Source organism: Meles meles, chromosome 4, assembly GCF_922984935.1.
Source record: "Meles meles chromosome 4, mMelMel3.1 paternal haplotype, whole genome shotgun sequence".
Lineage (NCBI taxonomy): Eukaryota > Metazoa > Chordata > Mammalia > Carnivora > Mustelidae > Meles > Meles meles.
In genome coordinates, this window is record NC_060069.1 from 27,430,010 (window position 1) to 27,447,041 (window position 17,032).

The 17,032-nt window shown below is 43.5% G+C and overlaps 1 protein-coding gene across 8 annotated transcripts in view; it reads left to right on the forward strand.

Moving 5' to 3' along the window:
• The first annotated feature begins 5,836 nt into the window (after positions 1 to 5,836).
• Positions 5,837 to 17,032, forward strand: part of LOC123940393 (coiled-coil domain-containing protein 13) — a 66,243-nt gene continuing 55,047 nt past the window's right edge. For 7 of the 8 annotated variants that reach the window (XM_046003173.1, XM_046003178.1, XM_046003179.1 and 4 more), the window contains exon 1: positions 10,543 to 10,578. The gene's annotated coding sequence lies outside the window, so the exon portion shown is untranslated. Of the gene's footprint in view, positions 5,925 to 10,542; positions 10,579 to 17,032 lie in introns of those variants that run through there. The other variant, XM_046003174.1, reaches the window with a different exon arrangement.

A 17,032-nucleotide genomic window follows, 5' to 3' on the forward strand; every position in this document is an offset into this window, starting at 1 on the left:
ATATCCTGACACTTTACTGAATTCCTGTACAAGTTCTAGCCGTTTTGGAGTGGAGTCTTTTGGGTTTTCCACATATAGTATCATATCATCTGCGAAGAGTGATAGTTTGACTTCTTCTTTACCAATTTGGATGCCTTTAATTTCTTTTTGTTGTCTGATTGCTGAGGCTAGGACTTCCAGTACTATGTTGAATAGCAGTGGTGATAATGGACATCCCTGCCGTGTTCCTGACCTTAGCGGAAAAGCTTTCATTTCTTCTCCATTGAGAATGATATTTGCGGTGGGTTTTTCATAGATGGCTTTGATAATATTGAGGTATGTGCCCTCTATCCCTACACTTTGAAGAGTTTTGATCAGGAAGGGATGCTGTACTTTGTCAAATGCTTTTTCAGCATCTATTGAGAGTATTATATGGTTCTTGTTCTTTCTTTTATTAATGTGTTCTATCACATTGATTGATTTGCGGATGTTGAACCAACCCTGCAGCCCTGGAATAAATCCCACTTGATCGTGGTGAATAATCCTTTTAATGTACTGTTGAATCCTATTGGCTAGTATTTTGGCGAGAACTTTTGCGTCTGTGTTCATCAAGGATATTGGTCTGTAGTTCTCTTTTTTGGTGGGATCCTTGTCTGGTTTTGGGATCAAGGTGATGCTGGCCTCATAAAATGAGTTTGGAAGTTTTCCTTCCATTTCTATTTTTTGGAACAGTTTCAGGAGAATAGGAATTAGTTCTTCTTTAAATGTTTGGTAGAATTCCCCTGGGAAGCCGTCTGGCCCTGGGCTTTTGTTTGTTTGGAGATTTTTTTTTTTTTTAAGATTTTATTTATTTATTTGACAGAGAGAAATCACAAGAGAGGCAGGCAGAGAGAGAGGAAGGGAAGCAGGCTCTCCGCCGAGCAGAGAGCCCGATGCGGGACTCGATCCCAGGATCCTGAGACCATGACCTGAGCCGAAGGCAGCGGCCCAACCCACTGAGCCACCCAGGCGCCCTGTTTGGAGATTTTTGATGACTGTTTCAATCTCCTTACTGGTTATGGGCCTGTTCAGGTTTTCTATTTCTTCCTGGTTCAGTTGTGGTAGTTTATATGTCTCTAGGAATGCATCCATTTCTTCCAGATTGTCAAATTTGTTGGCATAGAGTTGCTCATAGTATGTTCTTATAATTGTCTGTATTTCTTTGGTGTTAGTTGTGATCTCTCCTCTTTCATTCATGATTTTATTTATTTGGGTCCTTTCTCTTTTCTTTTTGATGAGTCTGGCCAGGGGTTTATCAATCTTATTGATTCTTTCAAAGAACCAGCTCCTAGTTTCATTGATTTTTTCTATTGTTTCTATTGTTTTTTTTTTTTTTTTTTTTGGTTTCTATTTCATTGATTTCTGCTCTGATCTTTATGATTTCTCTTCTCCTGCTGGGTTTAGGGTTTCTTTCTTGTTCTTTCTCCAGCTCCTTTACGTGTAGGGTTAGGTTGCGTACTTGAGACCTTTCTTGTTTCTTGAGAAAGGCTTGTACCGCTATATATTTTCCTCTCAGGACTGCCTTTGCTGTGTCCCACAGATTTTGAACTGTTGTGTTTTCATTATCATTTGTTTCCATGAATTTTTTTCAATTCTTCTTTAATTTCCTGGTTGACCCATTCATTCTTTAGAAGGATGCTGTTTAGTCTCCATGTATTTGGGTTCTTTCCAGCTTTCCTCTTGTGATTGAGTTCTAGCTTCAGAGCATTGTGGTCTGAAAATATGCAGGGAATGATCCTAATCTTTTGATACCGGTTGAGACCTGATTTGTGACCCAGGATGTGATCTATTCTGGAGAAGGTTCCATGTGCACTAGAGAAGAATGTGTATTCTGTTGCTTTTGGGATGAAATGTTCTGAATATATCTGTGATGTCCATCTGTTCCAGTGTGTCATTTAAGGCCTTTATTTCCTTGTTGATCTTTTGCTTGGATGATCTGTCCATTTCAGTGAGGGGAGTGTTCAAGTCCCCTACTATTATTGTATTATTATTGATGTGTTTCTTTGATTTTGTTATTAATTGGTTGATATAGTTGGCTGCTCCCACCTTAGGGGCATAGATATTTAAAATGGTTAGATCTTCTTGTTGGACAGACCCTTTGAGTAGGATATAGTGTCCTTCCTCATCTCTTATTACAGTCTTTGGCTTAAAATCTAATTGATCTGATATAAGGATTGCCACCCCAGCTTTCTTCTGATGCCCATTATCATGGTAAATTGTTTTCCACCCCCTCACTTTAAATCTGGAGGTGTCTTCGTGTCTAAAATGAGTTTCTTGTAGGCAACATACTGTTGGGTTTTGTTTTTTTATCCATTCTGATACCCTGTGTCTTTTGATTGGGGCATTTAGCCCATTAACATTCAGGGTAACTATTGAGAGATATGAATTTAGTGCCATTATTAGTCTGTAAGGTGACTGTTACTGTATATTGTCTCTGTACCTTTCTGATCTACTACTTTTAGGCTCTCTCTTTGCTTAGAGGACCCCTTTCAATAATTCCTGTAGAGCTGGTTTGGTGTTTACAAATTCTTTCAGTTTTTGATTGTCCTGGAAGCTTTTTATCTCTCCTTCTATTTTCAATGATAGCCTAGCTGGATAGAGTATTCTTGGCTGCATGTTTTTCTCGTTTAGTGCTCTGAATATATCATGCCAGCTCTTCCTGGCCTGCCAGGTCTCTGTGGATAAGTCTGCTGCCAATCTAATATTTTTACCATTGTATGTTACAGACTTCTTTTCTCGGGCTGCTTTCAGGATTTTCTCTTTGTCACTAAGACTTGTAAATTTTTCTATTAGGTGACGGGGTGTGGACCTATTCTTGTTGACTTTGAGGGGGGTTCTCTGCATCTCCTGGATTTTGATGCTTGTTCCCTTTGCCATATTCGGGAAATTCTCTCCAATGATTCTCTCCCATAGACCTTCTGCTCCCCTCTCTGTTTCTTCTTCTTCTGGAATTCCAATTATTCTAATGTTGTTTCGTCTTATGGTGTCACTTATCTCTCGAATTCTCCCCTCATGGTCCAGTAGCTGTTTGTCCCTCTTTTGTTCGGCTTCTTTATTCTCTGTCATTTGGTCTTCTATATCACTAATTCTTTCTTCTGCCTCATTGATCCTAGCAGTGAGAGCCTCCATTTTTGATTGCACCTCATTAACAGCTTTTTGGATTTCAACTTGGTTAGATTTTAGTTCTTTAATTTCTCCAGAAAGGGCTTTAATATCTCCAGAGAGGGTTTCTCTAATATCTTCCATGCCTTTTTCGAGCCCGGCTAGAATGTTCAGAATCGTCATTCTGAACTCTTGATCTGACATATTACCAATGTCTGTGTTGATTAGGTCCCTAGCCTTTGGTACTGTCTCTTGTTCTTTTGTTTGTGGTGATTTTTTCCGCCTTGTCATTTTGTCCAGATAAGAGGATATGAAGGAGCAAATAAAATACTAAAAGGGTGGTAAAGACCCCAGAAAAATGCGCTGTAACCAAATCAGAAGAGACCCCTAATTGTGGGGGCGGGGGAGAAAGGGGATAAAAACAGGTTCTTTCATAAAGTGGTTGATTTTCTGTTTCTAGAGTTGCTGTTCTTCTTCTCTTCGCTCTCCCGTTGGATTTGTAGGTGTTTGCAATGTTTAGATAAGCTATCGAGCTGATCTCCTGCTACCTGATGTAGTCTCAGGCTGCTACTTCTCCACCATCTTGACTCCTCCCTCAAGTCCTTCCCTATTTTTAAATTCCGTTGTTTTGTTGTTGAGTTTGCTCAACTGATTTTTGACAAAGGTTCAAAAGCAATTCCATGGAGGAAGGCTACCTTTCAACGATGGTGCTGTAGCAATTGGACATCCATAAGCCAAAGGATGGGGGGAACCACAACCTCAACTTTACATTTCATGCAAAGATTATGTCAAAGTAAATTGTAACATAAAAATCTAACACTTATAGAAAATCATAGGGGAAAATCTTGGGGATCCAGAGCTAGACAAAGGTTTTTTGTTTGTTTGTTTGTTTGTTTGTTTGTTTTTGGCAAGAAGTTCTTAAATGATCCACAAAAGATTGATAAAATGGACCTCATCAAAACCAAAACCTTTTGTTCTCGAAAGCCCATTCAAAGAAAATTAAAAGACAAGCTGCAGATTGGAAGGAAATATTTACAAGCCACATATCCAATGAAGGACTGGTATCTAGAATATACAGAGAATTCTCAAAATTCTACAGATATAGGACAAAAGACATGAATACCAAAGATGATAGATAACAAGCAAATGAAAAAAAAATGCTCTATATCATCACCCATCATGCACATTAGAACCACAATGAGGGTCACTACATACCTATTAGAATGGCTAACACAAATTAGAAATTACATCAAATACTGGCAAGGATGTGGAGAAACTGGGTCACTCAATGTACAGTTGCTGGTGGAAATGTGAAATGGTACACCCACTCTAGAAAACAGGTTGGCTATTTCTTATAGAACTAAACATGGAGTTGCCATACAACTGCACTCTTGGGCATTTATCCCAGAGAAATGAGAACTTAGGTTCACACACAAAAAACTGTACATAAATGTTCCTATCAGCTTTATTCATAATATCCCCAAACTGGAAACAACCCAGAAGCCTTCCAATGGGTAAATGGTTAAGCAAACTGGCATGTCCATACTGTGGAAAACTATCCAGCCATGAAAATTGATACACACACAATAATTTGGATGAATTTCCAGAGAATTCCTCTGAGTAAAAAATAAAAGAAAGAAAAATCAATCCCTGAAAGTTAGATATTGTATATTTGCATAAAGTTTTTGAAATGACAACATTTTAGAAAAGGAAGATGAATGGTTACCAGGGTTTAGGGACTGGGAGGTGAGAGAGGGATATGGATGTGGTTATAGACCTCGAAGAGAGGGATCCTGTGGTGAATGAAGTGTCCTGACTGTGGTGGTGGGTACGAAAACCTACACATGTTATAAAATTGAATAGGACAAAATACATCACAAACATGAATACAAATGAAACATGAATAAGATAGGTGTATCACTGTCAGTATTCTGATTGGTATTGCAAAGTGTGGTCTGGTGCCACATCTTTCTGAATGTCTATGGGGTGAATGCCTTATGAGGAAAAAAGAAAGAAAAGCGATTATGAGATGTCTGGACATTTTCAAATTACAAAGGCCTGAATCAATACTTGGAAAGCTTCCTTCGATTTCCTTTCATAGAAATTTGCCCCCCACGTCCACATAGCCATTAATATAGTAGTGACTTAGGTTGGGCAGTGCCTTAAAAAAACGAACATACAAGTGTTTTCCACAATGAAAATAAACCATATTCATCATTTTTAAAATCCCCCAAAATTCAAGAAGAAAAACAGCACTGTAATTCCACCACCCAAATATAATCATTTTCTTTTAATATTTCTATGTGTTCCTCACAGTCTTGTTTCTTTTTAAAAACAATTTAGCAATTACTATTTTGCGTCCTGCTTTTTTCACTCACCATCACAACACAATTTCCCCCATTTTTCAAAGACATGCAGAATACGTTAAATTCCGTGGTGGGATCATTTCTCAACTCCCTTACAGGACAACTGAATGTGCATCGCTGCACAAAATGTTTAACCGACGAAACTTTTAGAACACGTTCCAGAACCAGGTAACTGGGCCAACGTTAAAGTTTCAGGCACAGGACTCCTATTTCAGCCTACCGCCCCCATCCCCACCCCTCCTCGACCTGGGCCACAAACGCCACCGTCACTTTTCCAGCTCCCACAGCCCCCTCGGCCTCCGTAGACACGTGGTGACGTCACGCTGGTCGTGACGTTGCTGGTTTCCCTGGTGACGGTTGCTGGGGCAGCGCGTGCCGGCGTAAGGAAGAGGAGACAGAGCTGCTCTGGCCTTGCAAGTGAGGAGCGGAGTGACGGCTGTAAGTGCTGGGAAGGGCGGAAGGTCCTAGGCTGAAGCCGGGGGAGCCAGCAGCTGGGGTGCGGGTGCTGGACCTGGGTGGGAGCGCACAAGCTCGCCCGGGCATCCTTCCCTGCCGCTGCCCCGTGCCCACTGCCTGCCTGGCGAGCGAGGTCTCTCCCCACTTCCTGCTGTCAGTCTCCACGTACAGCTTCCTCCCCTCTCCAAACAGAGGCTTAGATTCCGTATGTTTACAGGAGTTAGTGAGGTGCAGAGAGGGATCAGCTGCCCAAAGTCACACAGTAGGCGCCATAGTCGGAACTCCGACCCAGGTCCGGCGGACCTGCACCCTCTTCTGGTTATCCTCTACAGAGCCCTGCTGCGCCGTACTGAGAGGTGGAGCGGGAACTGTGCGACTTGTTGGTATCCACTTCCCTCATATTCCCGATTCAGGGCCAGCCCCCACGGACCGAAACCCAGAGGAGCGAGCCCCTCAGAGCGGGACTCCCGCCGGGCGAACCAGACCTGTGCGCCCCACCCCAAACCCATCCCTACGTTGATGCGGGTCCTGACTAGTCGGTGCACAGGGGTCTCAACGGGGAGTCTCTTGGGCTTCTCCTCTCCACCCCCAGGCCCCCAGGCTGCTGCTCGGAATACTCTAGGAGAACATAATAAAAAAGTGAGAGAAGGAAGAGGGAGGCTGGTGGAGGCAGAGCGGCTCCGTGCCCGTGAGATGCCTCAGCCCTTCCTCCCCGGTCTCTGCTCCCAGCGCTCTACTGCCTCTGGGGACCTTTGCTTTGCTACAGGAGTAGCGTAGTGGGCGGGTGCCACTCTCCCCATCCTTTGGCTCCAAATCTTTCCCGAGTCGAAAGTTCCTTCCATGCAGACTTAGCTTTAACTTAAAAAAAAAAAAAAAATAGGCTTTGAATTTCCCTGATGCCGAGTGATGTATTTCTTAGAGAAGTTTTAGATTTACAGAAACATTGAACAGAAAATACAGAGTTCCTATATACGCCTCCCTTTTCCCCATTATTACCATCATACATTGCTGTGATACATTGTTACTACAGCTAACGCTATGTTGTTATTAACTTTAAAAGTCCATAGTTTACGTTAGGGGCTGTGTGAACGTGTGTGTTGTACAGTTCTGTGGGTTTTGCCAAATGCATAATGTCAAGTATCCACCATTAAAGTATCTTACAGAAGAGTTTCATTGTCCTAAAAACCCACTGTGCTCCACTGTTCATCCTTCCCTCCCCTCTTCCCAAACTCTGGCAACCACTGATCTTTTTACTTCTCTGTAGTTTTGCCTTTTCCAGAATGTCATATAGTTGGAATCATACAGAATGTAGCCCTTTCAGACTGGCTTCTTCACTTGGCAATATGCATTTAACTTTCCTTCATGCTTTTTCATGGCTTGATAGCTCATTTCTTTTCATCACTAAACAATATTCCCTTATATAGTTGTACCAATTTTTTTTTTATCTTTTCACATACAGAAGGATTTCTTGGTTGCTTCTCATCTTAGGTAATTATGCATAAAGTTGCTATAAATATTCACCTACAGGTTTTTGTGTAGACATAATTTTCAACACATTTGGGTTAATATGATTGTTGGATCATTTGGTAAGACTATGGTTATTTTTGCAAGAAGCTGCCATTCTGTGTTCCAAAGTGGCTGTACCATTTTGCATTCCCACCAGCAATGAATAAAATTTCCTGTTGCTTCAAATCCTTGGATATTAGCCATTCTAGTAGGTGTGTTGTAGTATCTCATTGTTGTTTTAATTTGCAATTCCTAACTACATATGATGTTGAACATCTTTTCATATGCTTATTTGCCATCTATATATCTTATTTGGTGAGATGTGTATTCAGATCTTCTGCTCACTTTTTATTTGGGTTGTTTTCATATTGTTAAGTTTTAAGACTTCTTTTGTATATTTTGCATGCAGTCCTTTATCAGATATGTGTTCTGCAGTCAACGTTTTCTTCTAGACTGTGGCTGGCCTTTTCATTCTCTTAACAGCGTCTTTTGAAGAGCAGAAGTTTTTAATTTTAATGAAGTTCAACTTACCAGTTTTTTCTTTCATGGATCATGCTTTTGGTATTGTATCTTAAAACGCACTGCTAAACCCAAAGCCATCTAGATTTTTCCCCTATATTGTCTTCAGATAGTTTTACAGTTTTTCATTTTACATTGATATCTATGATCCATTTTGAGTTAATTTTGTGAAAGGTGTAAAGTCTGTGTCTAGATTCATTTTGTTATATGTGATATCCAGTTGTTCCAGCACCATTTGTCAAAAAGACTATTGAATTGCCTGTGCTTCTTTTCAAAGATCAGTGGACTCCTTTTGTGTGGATCTATTTCTGGGCTCTCTCAGTTCCATTCCATTGATCTATTTGTTTTTTCCCCGATACCACACTGTTTTAATTTCTGTGGCTTTATAGGAAGTCTTAAAGTTGGGTAGCGTCAGTCCTCCAATTTTGTTATTTTTCTTCAAAACTGTATTGGCTATCCTAGGTCTTATGACTTTTCATATAAACTTTAGAATCAGTTTGTTAGTATCCACAAAGTAACTTGATGGGATTTTGATTGGGATTGTGTTGAAACTATAGATCAAGTTAGGAAGAACTGACAACTTTTTGTTTGTTTGTTTTGTTTGTTTGAGGGAAGAACTGACATCTTAACAGTAGTGAAGTCTTCCTGTCCATGAACATGGAATATTTATTTAGTTCTTCTTTGATTTCTTTCATCCGAGTTTTATAGTTTTCCTCATACAGATCTTTTACATATCTTGTTAGATGTATACTAAAGTATTTCCATTTTTATGTGAATGTAAACAGTGTTACATTTAAATTTCAGTTTCTAGTTGTTCTTTGCTGGCATATAGGAAAACAATTAACTGTTGTTTACTAAACTTGTGTCCTCAACCTTGCTATAGTTGCTTTTTATTTTTTAATAAAAATTAAAGTTGCTTATTATTTTTTAAAAGATTTTATTTATTTATTTGATGGAGAGAGAGATCACAAGTAGGCAGAGAAGCAGGCAGAGGGGGAGGGGGGAAGTAGGCTCCCTGCTGCGCAGAGAGCCCAATCATGTGGGGCTCCATGTGGGGCTTGATGTGGAGCTCAGTCCCAGGACCCAGAGATCATGACCTGAGCCAAAGGCAGAGGCTTAAACCACTGAGCCACACAGGCACCCCTATAGTTGATTTTTAGTTCCAGGATTTCTTTTTTGTTCTTTTTGTTGATTCTTTGGGATTTTCTACATAAACAGTCATGTCATCTGAGAACAAGAAAGCTTTTTTTTTTTCTTTCCAGTCTGTAATGGTTACTTTTTCTCTCCCACTGCCAGAAGCAGGATTGGATTTTCCTCTGATTTTCACAGTGAGAATCTGGTAGGGTTCCTGGGGCTAAAAATCATAAAAGTATGAGGACCGCCAAAGAACTAGACCCTTTGGAGTTTTAAAACTACAAGCTAGTCCACACCGAGCCCCCAACAATTACTCAATTACAGGTTAGTGTGTCTACTGATATCGACTCTAGCTGTAGACTTCTGCTCCTAGTAAGCTGATTCTTTGTATTCACCTGACTCTCCAGTTTTCTGGGAGCAATTTGCCCTATGACCTCAACTGTCTAATGATTCTGAGCTTCACTGCTTTCCAGTTGTTGATTTTTAGATTTTTTCTTATTGTGAGGATAGAAATGATAGCTTCTAAACTCTTTACATGTCAGAAGTTCTGTTCCGCTTTAACTTTTAAAACTCTCTGCACCGCCACTTCTACTCCTTAAGTCCAGAACAAGTAACAAGACCCTGGTTATGCCCAGAGCACCACATGTAGAAGGCACAGTATTATTACGATGGATTTTAAAAGATAATGCTTGTCTAAGCACTTGTTACCATTACTTATGAATATCATGTTCACAGATACAGCTGAAACTTAATTACGAATCAAGGTAGACCCTTGACCAAAGACAACACGGAGCTCGGTAGGGGATGCTGATTCCCAGGAAGCAGAAAGGAAAACTTGTATTTTATATACTTTATGAATATCATATTACTTATGAATATCATGTTCACAGATACAGCTGGTTACCAAAGATGGTGGGACTAAGAAAGGTCTAATTGGTCATTTTTCCAGAAATACTGAGCACCTACTGTGTGCTAAATTCTGTTGCATATCTGAAAGACAGCAGTGAAGATGTGCCGTGTCAGGTAGCTTATGGACTAGTTAGAGAACATAGATGATAAACAGGTAAAATGTTCTGTGTATCAGACTTTGAAAAGCATCATGGAGAAAAATAAACATGGGTAGGGAAGAGGGAGTTCAGGGGCTGGAAGCACGGGGAGGGAATATAGAACTAGGTAGGGTGGGCAGGGAAGTCTCCCTGAGAACATGTCCTTTGAGTAAATACCTATCTACCTGTCTGGCAGCGGGAGAGGAAAAGTAACCATTACAGGTTGGAAAGGAAGAAATAAGACTATCCTGTTCCCAGAAGACCTGATTGTGTAGAAAATCCCAAAGAATCAACAACAACGAGTACTTTGGAAAGAACATGCCAGCAGAAGAACAGCCAGCAGAAGAGTCTGTGAATTTGATGTGTCCTTGAAAATGAAAGATGGGTTGGCAGAGGAACCAGGTTACACGAGGCCCTATTTTTATGCTGAGGTGGGCATGGTCTGACTTATATTAATAGCATCAGTATTGAGAAGAGCCCATGGGGTTGGTGGCAAGGGCAGATGTAAGGACAGAAATTAGGAGGCTATAGCAGGGATCAGGAGGTGGCAAGTGCTTGGGTTCTAGGTATATTCTGAATGTAGACCAAGAGAATTTGCTGATGGATTAGGTGTGCAAGGGGAGTAGAGGCCTCTGGTCATTAGAGGCCCTGCCATTTTTCACTCTGCCACAGGGCCTCCACACATGCTGTCCCTCTGCCCCAAATGCTCTTCCTCTGCTTAGCTCTTACTCATACTTCAGGGTCTCAGCTCACTTCCTCAGAACCACTCTCCTGGATTCTCCAGACTATGTCAGACTCCCTGATAGAGAGTCTCAACCTTATGTCTCTCCTTCAGCATCCCAGTGACCATTTTATGCTTTTTTTTATGAGATCATTTGACTGATGTCTGTCTCCTCCACCAAACTACAAGCTCCATATGAAGAGATCTATCCATAGCTCTCTGTGCAATACCAGTACACATTTGCTGAGTGATCTTCCAACCACATTCTCCGGGACCAAATGAAATCAAGTTGAATGTCTTCGGTGCTATTTGCTCTAAGGCCAGAATAGCTGCTGTGCTTCCTTTGTTCATTCGTGGCCACGCATGTCAACTTAGCACCGCTGCGTATCCCATGCTGCCTTATACTGCAGAGACAAGATTCAGAGATGAACATCACATGTTCCACCTTGAGAGTATGTGGAAGGTGACAGGAAGTCTTCCATTCTTTCATCTGGACTCCCCAAAATACAAAGCACAGGCATATCTTTGCTCCTGTTCTTAATGTATACCAACCACATGGTCATGAAGTAGTCAGGAATCAGATGGGGCTAAAGGGTGTTTTGAAAAATCTAGCTTTAGCATTATTATTATTATTCGCTTTTATAAAGTACAAGTTTTCCTTTCTGCTTCCTGGGAATCAGCATCCCCTACTGAGATCTGTTGTCTTTGGTCAAGGGTCTACCTTGATTCATAATTAAGTTGTTTAGGAAGAGGAGGAAGAATGTGGTCTGCGGCCCATCTCAGGAGGTCCCTGACATCCACCCTTCAGTGTCCCCTAACTGCAGCCTGCTGCCCTCACAGCCTCTGCCCTGATCAGCCCACTTGCCTCTTTTTTGCTCAGACTCACCCATCTGTCGCCATATCTACCTAGTAGTATCTGCTCGCTTCTATCTGCTCCTGGCTATCTCTTCTTCCTCCATTGTCCCCTTCCATCTCTCTCACCTCCTTCCCAGACTCCTGCTCACCTTCTCCCCACTGGATTTTGTCCACCTCCCAATCTTGGGCTCCTGAGGCTCCAGCTCAGGCTGCCCTTCTGAGTCACAGACCCACCCAGCATCTCCATGTGGAAAGCCTAGGGAGTCTCAAATTTAGCAGTGCCTTGCACCAGACTTGCCTGCAGCTTGGAAAACTCTTTTTCCCAGGCCCACCATCTCCCCAGCCACTTACACCCAAACCCACTATATTCCCCTCTCCTTCTAGGCTGCATCCTTGCCTCCCATCTCTTCCATTTGCCACCATTCCTGTTCCCTATTCTCCATCACCACAGCCATAGCCTTGATTCAGGACCATGTTCCTTTCTGGAAACATCCTCCCAGCTAGGCCCCTTTGCCTCCAGCTTCACAAAATGCAAGTGTGATCCTGTCTGCACCCTCTGAACATCCCCAACATCCTCAGGATGAAGTTCAGGGTCCTTAGGCCAGATAAGCCCTTCTTTCCAGTCCTCCCCAAACCTCTGCCTTGCCCTCTGGCCATCCTGAGCCTTTCCCAGTTCCCCACACTCATCACATTCTCTCTGCAAATGCTCTTCTGGCAGGACAGCCCTCTGCCCCCCCATCCCCCAACTCCAGCACCCCCTTTTCCCCACCCTAAGCCAGTTTCTTTGGTGCTCAGCTTCAGGCTTATGGGGGTGCTCTCTCCTGCAGGTCTCCCCAGCCCCTCAGACTGCGTACCTCCCCTCATTCTCAGGCCTAGCTCATCGTTAGACTCACATGGGAAACTGTAAAAATAGATGTTAAAAAAAAACACAATTAAATAAAAGATAAGTGAAAACACACAGAGGCCCAGGCCACAGCCCAGGTCAATGAAATCCAAATCTCCACTGGTTGCCAGCAGAGCACAGAGCGGATGCCAGCGGCCTGGGGGCTGATGTAGACCAGAGAGCCCTGTCTGTCTGCCATGCTGTCTGTCTCCCACAGGCTTGACCGGGGTGAGGACACCCCATTTCATAGGAGGAGAAAGATAATAAGAGCTAAATTGTCAAAAAAAAAAAAAAAAGAGCTAAATTGTCAGGAGAGCTTCTAGGCCAGGCACTGTTAACACTTGCCACGCATTCTCTCGTTTACTCCGTAAGGGAACAGCCACCCTGTGAAGTATATAACAACTATCCCCCCATTTTACAGATGGGAAAACTGAGGCACAGAGATTAATTTGCCCAGGTAACAGTATGCATCTAGGAAGTACCTGTTCCCCAGTGACTTCAAATGCACATCAGGAATAGAACAAAAGGCTTTACAAGTTACTCCTTGTTCATTTATTCACTCAGTCACTCATTTTTAAGTTTTTGTTAAAAAAATCATAGTTGTTCCAATGTTACATTAGTTTCAGGTGTACGATAGAGTGATCGGACAAGTCTATATGTTGTGCTGTGCTCACCACAATAAATGTGGCCACCATCTGTCACCATACGGTGCTATTACAGTATCATTGACTATATTCCCTGTGCTGTACCTTTCATTCCGTGACTTACTCATTCCATAACTGGAAGTCTGTACCTCCCACTCCCCTTCACCCATTTGGCCCATCTCCCACCCCCTCCTCTCTGGCAACCACTTTTGTTTATTCTCTGTCTCATGCATTCATTTTTTTCCCCTTCCTCCTTGAGCACCTGCTACATTCTTTGAATGACAGTTCTATAAATAACTGAAAGCCCATTCTGGGTGAGATGCTGAGAGTTAAAAAAAATAAGACCACTGCCCTTAGGAGTCCTCTTAGTAAAAGGAAGGAATAGAAACAAAATCATAGATAATTATAATACGTTGAAGTATGTTTAGTGATTAAGGGACACTCAGGGGATTCTAGGAGTCGACAGTGTGCCCCCAGGGGAATCCTAAAGGCTGAAGAGTCAAAGGGGGAAAAACCTGGGGAGGAAGGCATCCCAGGAAGGTAGAGAGACTGAAGCAAGCCTCTGAGATGCCTCTAAGCTTGAGCATTAGGAGGAGTCACAAACACAGACATCTACTGGGGCTGATGGGAAATGAAAGTGGTTGAATCCAGCAGGTGTAAGAGAAAGAACAGCATTTCTGAGCAGTGACACCAGGCAGCTGATGTGCCGGCTGCAGCATCTTGGGGTGGTCTGGATGGTGTTGACTGGGAAGAGCATAGCCTGCCCAGAGGGAGCTCCTTCTGGCCAGCCACTGCTATTCATGCTGGGCTATGGACGCAGCATGGCCAGACCTGTAAACTTTTTAAAAAGAAGCTGGAAATCTGGCTTTAATTGAAATCTGAAGATCTTTGAACGTTGGCAACAAATTCAGTTAAATAAAAATGTGGGATGGATGGCGCCCTTGGGCCAGCCAGAGTACCCTCCATGAGTCCTAGCAGGGTCTTGGAGAGGTAGGATCCACATAGATCTGGTTTTAGAAAGGTCCTAAGTGGCCATATGTGGTATAGATTAGAGGTATAGAGACAAGACCTGGAGCTAAGGTGAAAATCAGGCAGCCAGAGATGGGAGGCACTAGGAGGATACTGGGGTAAGCAGGCTGGAGATAAGGTGCAGAAGAGGTGACCTTGCGAGGTGAAGGAGTGGCTGTGGAGGCTTCCCCAGCCATGTCATGGGGCTGAGTCACTGCAGGCCCAGCAGCCATGGGAGGCTTTCTGCTGATAGGTCACAAGCATCACTGTGAGGGACAGGAAGCATCTGGGTGTGGGGCAAGGGGAGGAGGAAGGGAGTCCCCAAGGGAAATCACCACAAAGGGACAAAAAAAAATATTTTGTTCCTGCCAATAAATAGCTAACAAAGTATCTTCTCTCTCTCTCTCTCTCTCTCTCTCACACACACACACACACACACACACACACCCCATCCCCGCTTTGCATTCACCCCTCCCAGCACATCTGTGGCCTCCCTGTCATCTCATGCTTCTTGAAGAGGGGGTAAGAGCCAAAGAGGTCTAGAAACACTCTGGACTCACACAGAGTCAAGTTCACTCTGAACCCTTGGTGCCATCTCAGCTTGGGCCAGGCGACTGGTACAGTAGCCCAGACCAGCATGTCTGACACCCAGGCTGCACCCTGACCTGTGACTTCAGAATCCCTGGGTGTGGGACCCAGGCACCAGGATCCTTAAAGCTTCCCAAGTGGTTCCAGTGTTCAGCAGGGGTGGGAACTGCTGCTTTATATGCTAGACACAGCCTCCAAGTTGCTCTTGACCCAAAATGATTATTAATAGCTCTCCCTTTCACTCTCCAAGGTGACCCAGTTTGGAAAATGAAGTATATCATTGTCCCCTCTTACAATCTGCGGAAATAGGGAATCACAGAATAAACTTATTTTTAAACTCTTGAGTTATATTTTCAAATAATAGGCTCAGTAGGGTCTTCTTCAATCTCTGAACACTTTTTCAGGTGAAATTCCCCTAAATTGGGTTGGCAAACTAAGGTCCCATAGTCCCAATCCAGCCCGCTGCCTCTTTTTGCAATAAAGCTTTATCAGAATGCAGCCACACCCACTCATTTCTGGCTTATCTAGTGCTACTTTCTGCTACAATGGCAGAGCACAGTACTTACAACACAAACCATGTGGCGCACAAAGCCTAAAATGTTTACTGTCTGGCCCTTCACAGAAAAAGTCTGATTTGCCTGTTTGTAACATTGAGTCCAGTTGTTAAGTTACATTATATCTCTGGGCATCCCAAAAGATGGGTTGGGAAATGGAATGACGAAGGTCAGCCATGCCTATGTGACTGACCCCCAATAAAAATCCTTTTGTTTGTTTGTCTGCTTATTTAATAAAGTGTGAGTGGAGACTTATCTAGGGCTGTCAAACATTCACCAGAGGTGTCCAGGGGTTCCTGTAGTTTGAGGGTCCCCAAGACTAGCCTCAGTTTCCATGATTTGATAGAAGCCTTCTCAGAACTCAGAAAAGCTGGTAGACAGTTAATTGTGACAAAAAGGTCCAGATTAGAATCAGCAAAGGAGAAAGGCACATTGGGCAGAGTCCAGGAGACATGAGACACAAGGTTCCAGTTGTCTTCTCCCAGTGGAGTCTCAGGAACAGTGCTTGCTTCTCCCAACAACATGCATGGAGCGTTGCCAGCCAGAACAGCCCACCCAAGCCTTGGGTCCCAGGTTCTTACTGTGGGTCATTCACATAGGCATGGCTGACTGCCTGTATGGCTGATTTTAGTCGTTGAATTTCCCACCCCTCTAGAGGTCAAGCTGATACATGGCGTGGCCTAAGGCCCCCATCATAAAATCTCATTGTTAGCTAGCACAGACCATCTGCAGTGGCCCAAGTCACCCAGGTCAAGAAGGGCATTGTTGCCAGGAAGAATATACCAAAGACTTAGAGGTTAGCTTCTAGGAGCAGGTCAAGGGTCAAACCTTTCTTTGGAATGGGCTGGGTGTGGACAACCCAGAATGATGAGGTAATTCTTTACTGCACAGTTCCTCTTATCGGTGGAGCTACCTGTTAAGGAATTCCAAGGTGACACCAGTGCCTCTTTCACTGCAACAGGCTCAAGGTCAGACTGTGGGCCCAGTCCACAGCACGTCCCAGCCACCCAGGCCCTGCTAACACAGCCCCATGCCTAGTCTCCACTCCGGACTCATTCGATGGAACCTCCAGGGCTGGGGCCTGGACATCACTACTTATAGATCGTATCCCTAGTATCTCAATACTGAGACAGGCTTAAGAAGCCCTTGGTATAGGCTCTGGGACCATCTCTGTGGACAGGGTGGAGATAAGCCCAGTGGAGAGGTGTAGATGCAGGGAACATATTCTTCCTGGAGGGTCAGGAAGTGCTATTTATGCTGGGCCTGGGGGAACCAGCAAGGTTTAAGTCAGGGGAGGGGGTGATGTAGAGACAGAGGAGGAAGGGGACACTAGAGAGGACAATAGGCTGGAAGGAGAGACAGAGGCTTAAGCCCCCAAAGCCTTTAATGCCATTGGACTTGGTTTTGCGGCTATGGGCATCTAATGAGACTCTTTGGTGCTGGGTATGTCAGGCTCAGAGCTGTGCTTTAAAGAAAGCAGTCCCTTGGCCAATGCAGGCTAGACTCTAAGTGAGGTAGGAAGAGGGAGAGGACAGCCAGGGCAGGAGAGACCCCCTGAGCAGTCCTGGGAACAGAATCATCCATCATTAGTTCACCAAATACTCACTCCATGCCTGCTACACACCAAGCCCC